Genomic DNA, 12377 nt, shown 5'->3' with positions numbered 1-12377 from the left:
TGTCAATTCTTTACCACAATTTTACTGTTCATAAAATTATGATTTTGTCTAATAAGTATACTCAGGAAAATGTATATAACCATATTTTTATTTGTGGCCTTAACCGGCAAAATGGTAGGGGTTTATTAAATAAAAGAAGAAAATTCATTTTTAAATGTTTTCATCTGAATTTGTTAATTTTATTAAACCTTCAATCCTTAGTCTTTTCCAGATTGCTTAGATGGACAGCCATATGTATAATTTACAATACTTTTTTTTTTCAGATGCAGAAAACTGTGTTGAACTGTACTAAAGGATGATATTTATTGCTTACATAAATGTTGTAAATTTATATGTTCTCCTAAAAATTTACTTTAAATTATATGTTATTTCTTTAGCTAACAAACTTATTTTTTAATATTTTTACCATTGGGTATCATAAATGTTATGAACATATACATGTATACTTAGATCATATTCAAATTACTTATATATATATATATATATATATATATATATATATACATACATACACACACACACATTGTTTTGACAGCTGGTGATTGTAAACAAACCATTTGACATTTGTCACATGGCAATGTTTTTGTTTACATACGGCGGAAGGATACATAGTGACATTAAAGTAGATCCGGTGAAAAGCAGGGCTTCAGAAAAGTAGGAGGTTACCGTGGATGGACTATAATAATAGTGGTTTACACTGCAAAAAAAAAGTGTAATTATATATTGTTATATTAAATCTGTAATTATGGCTCCTCGGAATTGCAAAAACAATCCAAATGTATTTAGCTATATTTGCGGAAAATATACAATAGTTAAGCAAACATAAAAAAAACAGACTTTGTAAAAAATGCTTATTATGCTTACTTCGGAATAAGGTTATGTTACCAAGAGAAACAGCGGGTTCCGCATACAGTATGCCGGCTATGTGTTGAAGTGTTAAGACAGTAGACTTACGGTAAATCAAAATCATTGTCATTCGGTATTCCTATGTTGTGGCGGGAACCAAAAAAATCATACAGATGATTGTTATTTTTGTTTGACCAATGTAACAGGATATAATTCTAAAAACCATGCCAAAATTGTGAATCGTGAAGTTTCGTCTGTAACAAAGCCAGTTCCACATGGACCCGAATTACCCATACCAGTTCCTACTAACACTAACAGCTTCGAAACGCCTTTATCATAAAACTCAGAACAAAGTGATAATATGCAAAGCAGTGGTGAAATTTTCCACCCTAAAAATGACCCTCGACCTTTAAAACAGCATAAACTGCATGATTTGGTACGGGATCTTGGATTACCTAAGGACGCTGCAGAACTTCTCGGTTCTCGAAAAAAAAAGAAAACAATTTATTGGATGCTACAACTACATTTTACTGGCATCGAAGCAGAGAACACGAATTTGTGGAGTATTTTAAGATAGAGGATAATTTAGTATTTTGCTGTGATATTGGCGGTTTAATACAAAAATTCGATAACAAATACAATACACAAGAATGGCGACTCTTTATAGATTCTTCAAAAAGAAGCTTAAAGGCTGTCCTTTTGCATATCGGCAATAAATTTGCATCGATACCTGTAGCTCATTCAGTTTATCTTAAATAAACTTACGAAAAATTAAAAAATGTTTTGGAGAAAATAAAATACACCGAACACAAATTGTTAGTTTGCGGTGACTTAAAAATCATATGCATGCTTCTTGGTCAACAGCAAGGCTACACAAAATTCCCCTGTTATATTTGTGAATGGGACAGTAGAGCAAGAAATTTACATTGGAAAAAAACTGATTGGATAATTAGAATGGAATTGAAAGTTGGAGTAAAAATGTCATCAATCCGAGCTTGATGGATCCCGAAAAAATATTGCTACCACCACTTCATATCCAACTTGGTTTTATCAAACAGTTCCTAAAGGCATTACCGCAAGATGGAAATACTTTCAAGTATTTTTGTTCATGTTTCCCTAGCTTATATGATGCGAAGTTGAAAGAGGGAATATTTACGGGACCTGATATCAGGAAACAGATTAGGGATACAGAATTTTAAAAAGTGATGACAACCTTTGGAACGAAATGTCTGGCATGGCTTTAAAAATGTCGTATCTAAATTTCTAGGCAACACAAAAGATCCTGCGTATAAAAATATTGTCCAGGAAATGTAAAACGCCTATAAAACTTTAGGCTGTAATATGAGTTTGAAAATTCTTTTTTTGATGTCTCACCTTTATTTTTTCCCAAAAAATATAGGCGACTACAGTGAAGAACAAGGTGAACGGTTTCATCAGGACATAAAAGAGATGGAAAGAAGATATCAAGGCAGTTAGGACGTTAATATGATGGCGGACTATTGCTGGATGATACACAGAGATGAAATAAAAAATCATAAACGAAAACCAACAAAACGAGTATTTTTTAAAAGAAAGCGTTATTATTAATTGTATTCTTCGTGTATACGTTAATATTGTATTTTAATAGCTATGGACTCAAAACTTTATAAAATATTCTAAAATTATTCTCATTATTTTATTACATTTTTGTTTTGTTCTTTTTCGCATTCAAATACTATATTATCTAAATTCGATAAATGTGGCGTATTTGTCATATGAATACCGTTTTCTATACTTTTAAGACAAAAAATATATATTAACCATTTAACAAAAAAACTTTTCAAACAAAATATTTCGCAGATCTGTGTTATTGTTTTTAATTTTTAATGAGTAGAATTTTCTTACATGATTTTTTATTAAATTATTTAACTTCAAAGGTTAAACAAACATTTTTCTGTCTTCTACTAAGTGAAACTTTTATTCTGGTAACTGATGAAGATTAGTAAGTTACACTGAAATGAGGAGGTTGTATCTTGGCGTAGTCTCAGTACTTAACTGGGGCACATTCCGAACATTTCTGGAACAATAAAATGCTTTTAGGTTCACGTGTTGAAGTGTCTTGAGAGTTCTTACTACATTTAAACGGCATTTATACGAATTTTAAAATAAATATATTTCTTTATTCATTTTTTGTAATATTTTAATATTAACATATAAATATTTTTAAAAACAATCGCCGAAGTTCACGTTACTCGTTGACAAAACATTTATTTTGTAAATTTTCGGGAGGATCGCTGAACCTCCCCTTATCCCTGGGTGCTATCCCATACCCTCCCCATCCCTGACCCCACGGTAAGGCTTCTCTCCCCAGTATTACGGCCTTGAAGAAGTAAATGGACCCAGCCCCGCCAGGCATAGGATCACCACTGTGGGCGGGGTCTGGTGCTCCGAGAAGGCCCGTTCTACAATGGCACGGAAACGGAGAAGGAGCTCGGAACAGAGTTTCTACAACAGCACGCAGACGGAGACGGGTCAATAAGGATTAGCTCGGCATGCTGAGCTTTTCCGTTTACGTCGCTCCGTGCGACAAATTATAAGCCGAGTATTTGATTTCGGTGTTAATGTTTACAAATATTTTTAACTATTGGAGGTACTGGGACATCACAATGCATAAATGCCCTAGTACGAATATGAACACAGTGTAATAGGTTGGGGGCCTATTAGGGATTGAAGGAAGACCAGAGCCTGGCTAGGACTGCGGATTACGTGATTGGAGCAGTTGGGTAATCAAGGTTAAAGGTTTCAGGTACACAGACATTTTATTCAAATTCAATATTAATACATAATAAATATTACGTTAACATTTCTGACAAAACGAGTTAGTTGACAATTATAATTTGCATGGGTAAGCCGGCTACACAGTGAACGATCCAATCAATGATCGTCAAAATGGGACATAATTTCCTTGTCTGAAGTTATATTACAAAAAAAGTTACATTTACAAAACTACTGCAAAGTGCAGGAACACGAAAGAAAGAAGTTACATTATTCTTTAAAAAGCAGTACCAAACAAATACGTGCGACGACGTCTCAGGGGGAGACAGGTAGAAACAGAAAAACGGAAGCGAAGGTTAAGTTAAATTTAAATTTAAAGCAGAAATCCAAACAATTTTTGATGGTGGCGGCCGAAAAGGAATTTAGACAGAACAAATTTAAACAATACTGATTCTACATTAGGGTGAGGGCCACCGCCTCACTGACGACTCGATTCAACTTACATTTCTCCCCTGAGGTCGCACACGCACGAAGACTAAGTCGAAGCTCTCGGACTACATGCTAGTGAAATTAACAACTGGTCAGCAACTGCTGACAACCAAGCCTCACAAAGGCTACCAGTAGAAGAAGAAGGCCCTCATCATGTCTGCAGCTGATTTTATAAACTCGCGCCGCAGCGCGCGCATGCGAATATTGAAAGGGTGGGGGAAACGAGTACAAATTAAACAAACACTAGGAGGGGGAGAAAAGGAGGGAGAAGGATGAGGGGAGCGAAGTGCCGGAGGCCCGCGATGACGCGCGCATTTCAAATCGCTACAACAGTATTGCTGCGAACATTATTTGGTAGTGATGCAGTAGTTTTCCATGTACCTAAATGTAAAAATTTACAAATTTCTGTAATTTTAAATGAATATTTCTATTCCGTTTACAAAAACATTATTACAGCGTGCTTTCGGAATTGTGGTGGCATGCTTGGGCAGTCACTAAGTTATGATCTTCTGCCTGCGAAGGGTCGGGTGAAAATGGCAGTACTTGCCTCTTTGTAACCATCCAGAAATAAAGTACAGGAGTGCGGATAGCTCTCCGGCCTACCAGGCGCTGTCTGTGAGGGCCGGTGGGGTCAAAAGGCGCACCAGAGTGGTTGACTGGAAGCCTGTGGCGAGGTCCGACTATGGTGTAAGTTCTGGGTATACCATTTTCTGCGTCCCTTTCTCTAGAGAAGTCGCGCCGTGGCGTGTTCCTTAAGGTACTCCAGGTACCGACACAGGCAAGGAAGGTCCTCCAGATATTATTGAACACTTGTATTCTATTACTAGTCTTCCCGAACTCAACAGTTTTGGTGTTGCTCATGGTTTTGGAATGTCGCCCAATATCTTCATCGAACCTTTGAACGTATTATAATTGCCTAACTTACTCTTCCACGCACGTTTAAAATCCAAACCACGTGTAGTGTACCGCAAGCTTCGATCTCAGAACAAAAAACGAAAAGTGCTTTGTTCCTGAATCATACGAAATTCACTTGTACAGAGAAGTCGGTTCATACGCTGGTTTTCGGGATCGAAATAACTAACCTGCCGTGGTAAAAAAAAAGAATGCTTGAAAATGAATGTGTTTCGAAACAAAGTCGTGCAAGTACTCTCTGCAAAGGAAAAGCGTGTAATGAAAAATGTCATGACCCTTTAACACACGAACCAGAGAGCCTTTTTAAGTCCCAGAAATGTTGGAATATGCACCAGTGAAGTATTGGGCTACGTCGATCGGCTAACTTTCATATAAGCTCCACTTGATAAAATTCATCACCAGTTATGAATGTTCCGCAACAAGAATTAAAAATTTCCGTTAGTAGAATATAAATGCATAGTTATTTTAATTTCGAAGCTAAATAATGTAATAAACATAATGTAAGCAAATTTTGCTCCTAATTAAAATGGAAAAAAATAATAATTTAAGTTGCAAAGATACAAATTACTGATTATAGGTTCCACTTAAATTAAGATTAATTTATATTGATATTAATTAAAACATAAAATCCACCTAATGACGTTTGGTATTAACTTTTTTGAGTGAAAACATATGTAATACGCAGTTTACCACAAAATTTATCTCTCGATATGTTTTTTTTTTGCTTCTTTCATTTGTCAATGTTTGAATCTAAATAGAATAAAAAAATTAAGCACAAACCAAGAACAAGAAGTATCTTTTTTTGTTCAAAAATAACTTAATCTACTGTTTATCAGAGAATTCTTCAAATTTTAATAGAATGTACATATTTTATTTTATTTATTTTCACTCCCATAAGACTATTTTTTTAATTAAACACGGTTAAATTAAAGTTTTTTATGGCGACAGGGGAAAAAAATACCAGGGTATTTCGTGCTCCAGAAGAAAAACTTATGGACCATTTCGCTTTGAAATACCGTAGAAAATTTTTTTATTACTTTATGTACAAAATGTTTTAGTACATATGCATTTGTAATGTATGGTGGCACACCTTAATATCGTCTAATCTTTCGCAATCGTTCTATGCTTCTGGCTTAAATGTATCGCTATGCATAGATACCCTACATATCTCGAGAAATCTTTGGTTAAAGTTCAGATTTAAAAAAAAATGTTTAGATGGTCAATTTCTTGTGTTTTCTTAATATTTACTTTGCTAATATTTATAAGTAGTTTTTATTTTCATTATGTCAACATTTAAATATTGATAAATAAGTTAAGATTGAGTCAATCTCAAACACACACGGTATTTTTTTTTAATTTGATGGGGTTTTACCATGAAAAATATAGATTACATTTAATAAAACATTTAATGTTAAGCGGGCCAATCGATTAATGTATACGTGTGTGGATTACTCAAAATTTCTTTGCGAAACACATTTCAATCGTATAGTTTCCAGAAACCTTGACCACCATTCTGATGAGTGTGAGCACTAGAGATACAGTTTCTGAATGTAATTGTGTTCCTGTTTCTTGTTTACAAATGAGATGAGAAGTGCCAGCGCTGGATTATGTAATTTTTTTTCTAAAGTCAACCTTCACATATTTTTCAAAACTTCTTCCACTGACTACAAAGTTATTTCAATTCTGAGACTTCATCTGCCGTACACAAGCTGTCGCAAAATTGTCCAAAGTAGTTACCTTATTAGCAAGTGAAAGCTTTTGACTGAGTATTTACTGGTTAGATGTTTATCTTTATGTAGTTCTTTAGGATATACGCATGTTTTTAACTACAGTTTGCAATTTTAATATTCTTAGAAGTGGTGAATGCCATGTTGTATGCCTATTAAAGTCACAGCAATTGTTGCTATATCAATACTTTAGTTGTTTTTTTAATTAATAGCTACTTATTTTTGGTCATAGCTTGTTGTGTGGTCTAGTTGAATGAACAACAATATTCCAGTTGGAAGATACTGGAAAAAAGAAACTAGAAAATAATATTCTTGTAGGTATGCATAAATTTGCATTAAACGCAACCGTAACTATAATAATTTCATCAAAATTTCCCCAATAAGCTGGCATCGTTGTTGCTTCAGCAAATGAAGAATTATTTATTTGGTTTTTGTACATTAGACTTACATATGATTTTTTAGTCTATGTCTGCACGTTATTAAATAAACAATAAAATGAAAAAATAAAAAACAGCAGTAATAATAGGTTATGTTACAATTGACTAAAAAATTATGGTGATTCATATAATTTATGATACATATTTTATTACAGTTTTTTTATATGAAAACTTGTTCATAATTATATTTAAACTTTATAGCTAAACGCCAGTTTTTTAAATTAATTACAAGTCATCTACACGTGAACTGTTTCGTCGACTGTTTATAAAGTGAAGTGAAAAGTAAATGTGGTTTTCATTGCTTATTACAACAATAATTTCTGCAATAAAGGTTAATAATTCTTGAATTTTAAAAATCTGATTACTAGTATAATTTCAAGTATTTATTCTTTTATTATTAAAATAATAATGATTCAATTTTATTCATAAAAGTATGCAATCATTTCATCAATAAATTGTTATGACGTTGTCACGTTAAACTATCGTCCTTAAACCTACTTTACAGACAACCAATTTTTTTTTAAAGTGGAGCGTTTCATAGCCAGTGGAGTAAATCTATGCGATGACTCTTAAGAGCTTAAAGAAAAAAATTGCAACGCTCTGCAGTGGTGGTCTGCAGTGGTGTCGATGATGGAGAGGTGAAGGGTTAACATTGAGCGCCCCACTCCCCAATCTAGGGAAAAAGTTTGTTGTAAGAACTCCACAGTACTGCATTATTCGTTACGCTGGAAACAATTTCTTAAAAATATTTTTGTTCAAATTTGTTAGAATTGTGGATAATTCTATAGACATTTGCAATAAGGTGTGTTTATTAGAAGGAGTATTTTGTGTACTTTATTGAATACAGAAAATAGTTTCATGTTAAAGTGCACCAAATATAAAAATACTAGTTTATTGCTGAGAAAAATAATATTTGTTGTCACATGCAAACTTAAAAGAAAATATGTGTTTCAGTTTTTTCCGGGACACACTCGTCCTGCTGACGGCCGCTCTTCGTGGACACAGCTTACTGAACACAGATGACAAACACATTCAGTCCATATCCCAGCTGCACATTTCATAGACGACGACGTGAATTATTTTATATTTTGTTTCAATGTTACTCTCGGTTTTTTTAAGCTTCGCTAATATATATTTTTTTCATTTTTATTTCATTATATTTGTTTTACTGCAATGTGAGGGATGTTTCACTATATAGTAAGCACTGCAGATTACGTTTGTATTGTTCTTGTGCCAGGTAGATCGTATGCGTTATTTGTTTAAAAACAGCCAAAAATTTTAGTTAATTTTTTTGCATGACTCACTGGTCACACACTAAAATGTAATTTTCTGTTCCTCCAAAGCTCATTTGAAATACGTCTTTACTTCTGTGGTCCATTTTAGTAAACATTTCAATTATAATATCTGGAAATAAAATAAAACAATTATGATGGGTAAAGACCATTAACTAAACACGTATCATATTTGTAAAGCCATTTCTAATCAATAACCATAGGTATTTTATAAATTTGTGACACGTAGTAAGTTAAATTATTTACCAGTAATGGTGGAGTTTTAATGATAAAACAGTCGCGCAGGAACAAGGTTTCGCCATGCTAACACCATATATATTGTAGGCTGGGTGCTGGGAACTTTATCAATCTCTCAGGTGAAAAAATAGGAAATAAAAAGATGACGATATCGATTATCGCCAGACCAAGGAAGAACATCCGAGAACTTGTCAGTTTTTTTTCTCAGACATCATAGTTTTCCGAGGACATTTAAGTTCATTAGGAGTGAAGGGAGAGGTATTTGACTGAGATTGTCAGAATTTTGAGTTAGGGAAAGGAGGAGGCATTTTGGCGTCAGGGTGTCTGATCGAGAGAGGGAGACTGCAGGGATGGGAGCGAAGTATCTAATTTTTTATTATGCCAATAATTTTTTGGTAGAAATTGTAGATGTTTGTTTGTTACATTCCAAAGTAAACACAAAAACATAGTTTTGGTGCACTATTAAATGGTCGGAATTGTGGTTCCCTCTCGTTCGTTTAGTTCATCAACAGCTAGTTAGTGCAAATGTACAATTTAAAATTTTGCTCCTCAGTTTTTGACCTTTGCGGCTATCTTGGTTGTTACTAAAAAACTTAGTTCTCATCCATAGTAATTAGTTTCGTTTTACTGCCTTACATATATATATATATATATATATATATATATATATATATATATAGTAGTATAGGTTAGTATGTTCTGGCACAGGCTTCCAGGCTGTGGTGCTGTGTGTCCTTTCCGCCATATTGGATTGTGACGTCACGGCAGCCATCTTGGATGACCTTGACCTTGACCTTTGACCTTGACCTTTAATTTGATCCTCAAAAATCGCCAAAATACGCCAAAATTGGGCAAAATTTGCCCAAAATTCCTCAAAATTCGCCAAAATTTCCATTTCTGTGGAAAAAAATTCCGCCTAAAAATCTCAAAAAATTCCACAAATTAAAAATTTCTCATTTCGAGGGAAAAATTTCCCGTTTCGAGGGAAAAATTCCCGTTTTTAGTCCTTAAAAATCCCAGCGGCTGAAAATTCCTGAAACTGGCTTAAGCATCCTTAACTCAAGCCTCAGTTAAGCCATTTATAGGATTATGACGTCACCGTTGCATTTTCCGTTACGCCCGCCATCTTTAACTTTTTTATTTATTATTCGATTTTAATGAAATTTTTTTAAAAATTATAAAAAAATTAAATTAATAAAATTTTAATATATTTTTTTTAAAAATTGTACTTTTTAGACACGGAGTTCGGAGTCCTCGGTTCGAACCCGACGAGGGCAAAAAAAATTAAAAATGGCGACCGATCCTTCCTCACAGTGGCTGCAGGCAGACTGACTCCCAACACTTTTTTTTTTTTAAAGCATATATAACGTCACCTTGTATGACGTCATGTCCGCCATCTTGTCTTCATTGCTGGAGACCACCATCTTGTTTTCATCGGCGAGAGTGCGCTGATGCCATGTTAGTTTAATTCTTATCCACCAGAGTGCAGTAATCATTTATTATTGCTGTGACACCCGCCATCTTGTCATTTGGCCGCCATCTTGTAAATCCGTAATTATTTAGCTATAAATTTGGGAAAAATTCCAAAATTCATTAAATAAATCACTCATCATTTTACAGATTGATTCGTTCAGTTTCAGTCCTTGGTTCGATACCCGATCGATACAATAATGTTTAATTTTATGTAAAAAAAATAATAATTTCAATAAACCATGTTCATCATTCTTAAAGAGACTTTAAAACCTCTACTACCATCATCCTATAAGCCATCAACACCACCATCTTGGAAAATTCGTAATTATATTGCTAGAGATTCGGTAAAACGTTCAGAAATCATTAAATAAATTTCCAATCAATGTACCGATTAATTAGATCGACTTAGGTCCTTGGTACGATTCTGAACGATGAAAAAAATATTAAATATAATAGTGGCAGGTCCGAGAAATAAAGCAACACAAGTTCTTTTACAAACATAATATTTATTACATAATTTCTATTCTACTACAGGATCACTTACGAAAGCCAGCAACTTTATAATCAATCATTTAGTTCCGCATCGGTGTGAAATGACTAATTCTTAGCTCCAATCGGTTTATACTAGACAGAGTCCAACCAGAACCTTTACTGACATAGTTCTCCTCTTCTTGACAGAGTTTCTGGATACCGTTTTTAACAGTTTGCTTCACATCGTTAGAACTGTAAATTACTGCAGCCGATGTCTTGAATGCACACTTCTTCACTTTGTCATCTAACGGATATGGCTTTCCATATAAACAGTCCAACCACAAGTTATATTTTAATGGTCCGTTTGTTGCTACGTCATCAGTAAGCTGATTGATTATGTCCTGTCTGATATCATCAAGAAAATTACAAATGTCCTTCGACTCACCGAACGTATTTAGATAATAATAGTCTTTCAACGTTCCACGAAATGCAGACTGCGCCAAGTAGAACCCATTATCGTTTACTTGTAATGCACCGAACACAGTCTTAGGTTTATTTTCATGTTCAGACCTCATAGCAATCGGTTTCTGCACATCTGTTGTTTTGGTTGTACGCTTTCGTGTCTCCAATCTAAAGCGAGGAGTCGAAATGTCGGCAGGTAGTTCAGCAGTAGGAGCACAGACTCCACCTTTACATTTCTTCGCATGATGTCGCAAACTGTCAATTCGAGTAAACCATTTAAGGCACTCATCACAGCGAAACTTCATGCGAGAAGGATTCTTCATGCATTTGCTCCGCTCATGTCTTCGTGCGCCATGGGAAAATGCGAACGACGTATCACAGTAGCTGCAAGGATACCGTGGAGATATAGACGAGCCTTTCAGACCTAATCCAGATACAGGCGTTGCAACAGTAGTACCATTTCCAGGCATACTCTTATGCACATCGATGCATCGTTGTTGCGCCGAAACCTTTACTTTCTGCCGCACGGCAGGACCTTTGCATGCCTTCATGTGCGTTTTCATATTATCTTTTCTAGCAAACTGCTTATGACATTTCTCACAAACAAACATTTTGCGATATAGGTTCTTGGCACATTCGCTCCTCTCGTGGCGTCGAGCATTGCTGTTGTTTGAGAAAATCTTGTCGCAGTAACAGCACCGATGTTCGTTAGTTGTCAAATCAGCATCCATTGAAGTCTCCATCGAGTTCGAATCGTTGTTCGTCGTGGTTTCCTGCACAGCCAGCTCTGTAGTCATTAAGCTCTCTTCTGCTGGTGGTACCACGACTGATGAAGTCTCCTCCAATGTTGTCGTCCTCGTTGCCAACGGGATCTGCACCTTCTTAGTCGTCGCTGACGTCAAGGTTCCCGTAGACGATGGTACAACGTCCATCATATTCGTCGTTAAAGTCGGTAAAGATGCCATCGAGTTCGCAAGATCAAGTAATTACGTGACTTATGCACCAGTGAATCAAATTAGGTGATCCTTACAACGTCGTCAGTAACAAACTGAGTGACCCGATGTCTAGGACTCGCTTATATACATGCACCGTATGGAATAATACGCTAGTCAAATCAAGAACCATGTACAATAATACTAGAGTCAAATCTACATTAAAAATAGAAGCACCATCAAAAAGGCAGCACATTTTGGACGCGCCGTCAATAAAAAGGAAGCACATTCTACAAAACGAAAGCTCATTTAACGAAAAGGAGGTACATTCACACTTACATTAAA

At 35.0% G+C, this 12377-nt stretch overlaps 1 protein-coding gene across 1 annotated transcript in view; it reads left to right on the top strand.

The window, feature by feature from the left end:
* Nucleotides 1-12377, top strand: part of LOC134528008 (uncharacterized) — a 366719-nt gene that overhangs the window by 128828 nt on the left and 225514 nt on the right. The gene's annotated exons all lie outside the window — the stretch shown is intronic.

Source organism: Bacillus rossius, chromosome 1 (genome assembly GCF_032445375.1).
Source record: "Bacillus rossius redtenbacheri isolate Brsri chromosome 1, Brsri_v3, whole genome shotgun sequence".
Taxonomy (NCBI): domain Eukaryota; kingdom Metazoa; phylum Arthropoda; class Insecta; order Phasmatodea; family Bacillidae; genus Bacillus; species Bacillus rossius.
The sequence above is the reverse complement of the archived record's forward strand: the minus strand, read 5'-3'. Positions and strand labels throughout refer to the sequence as shown.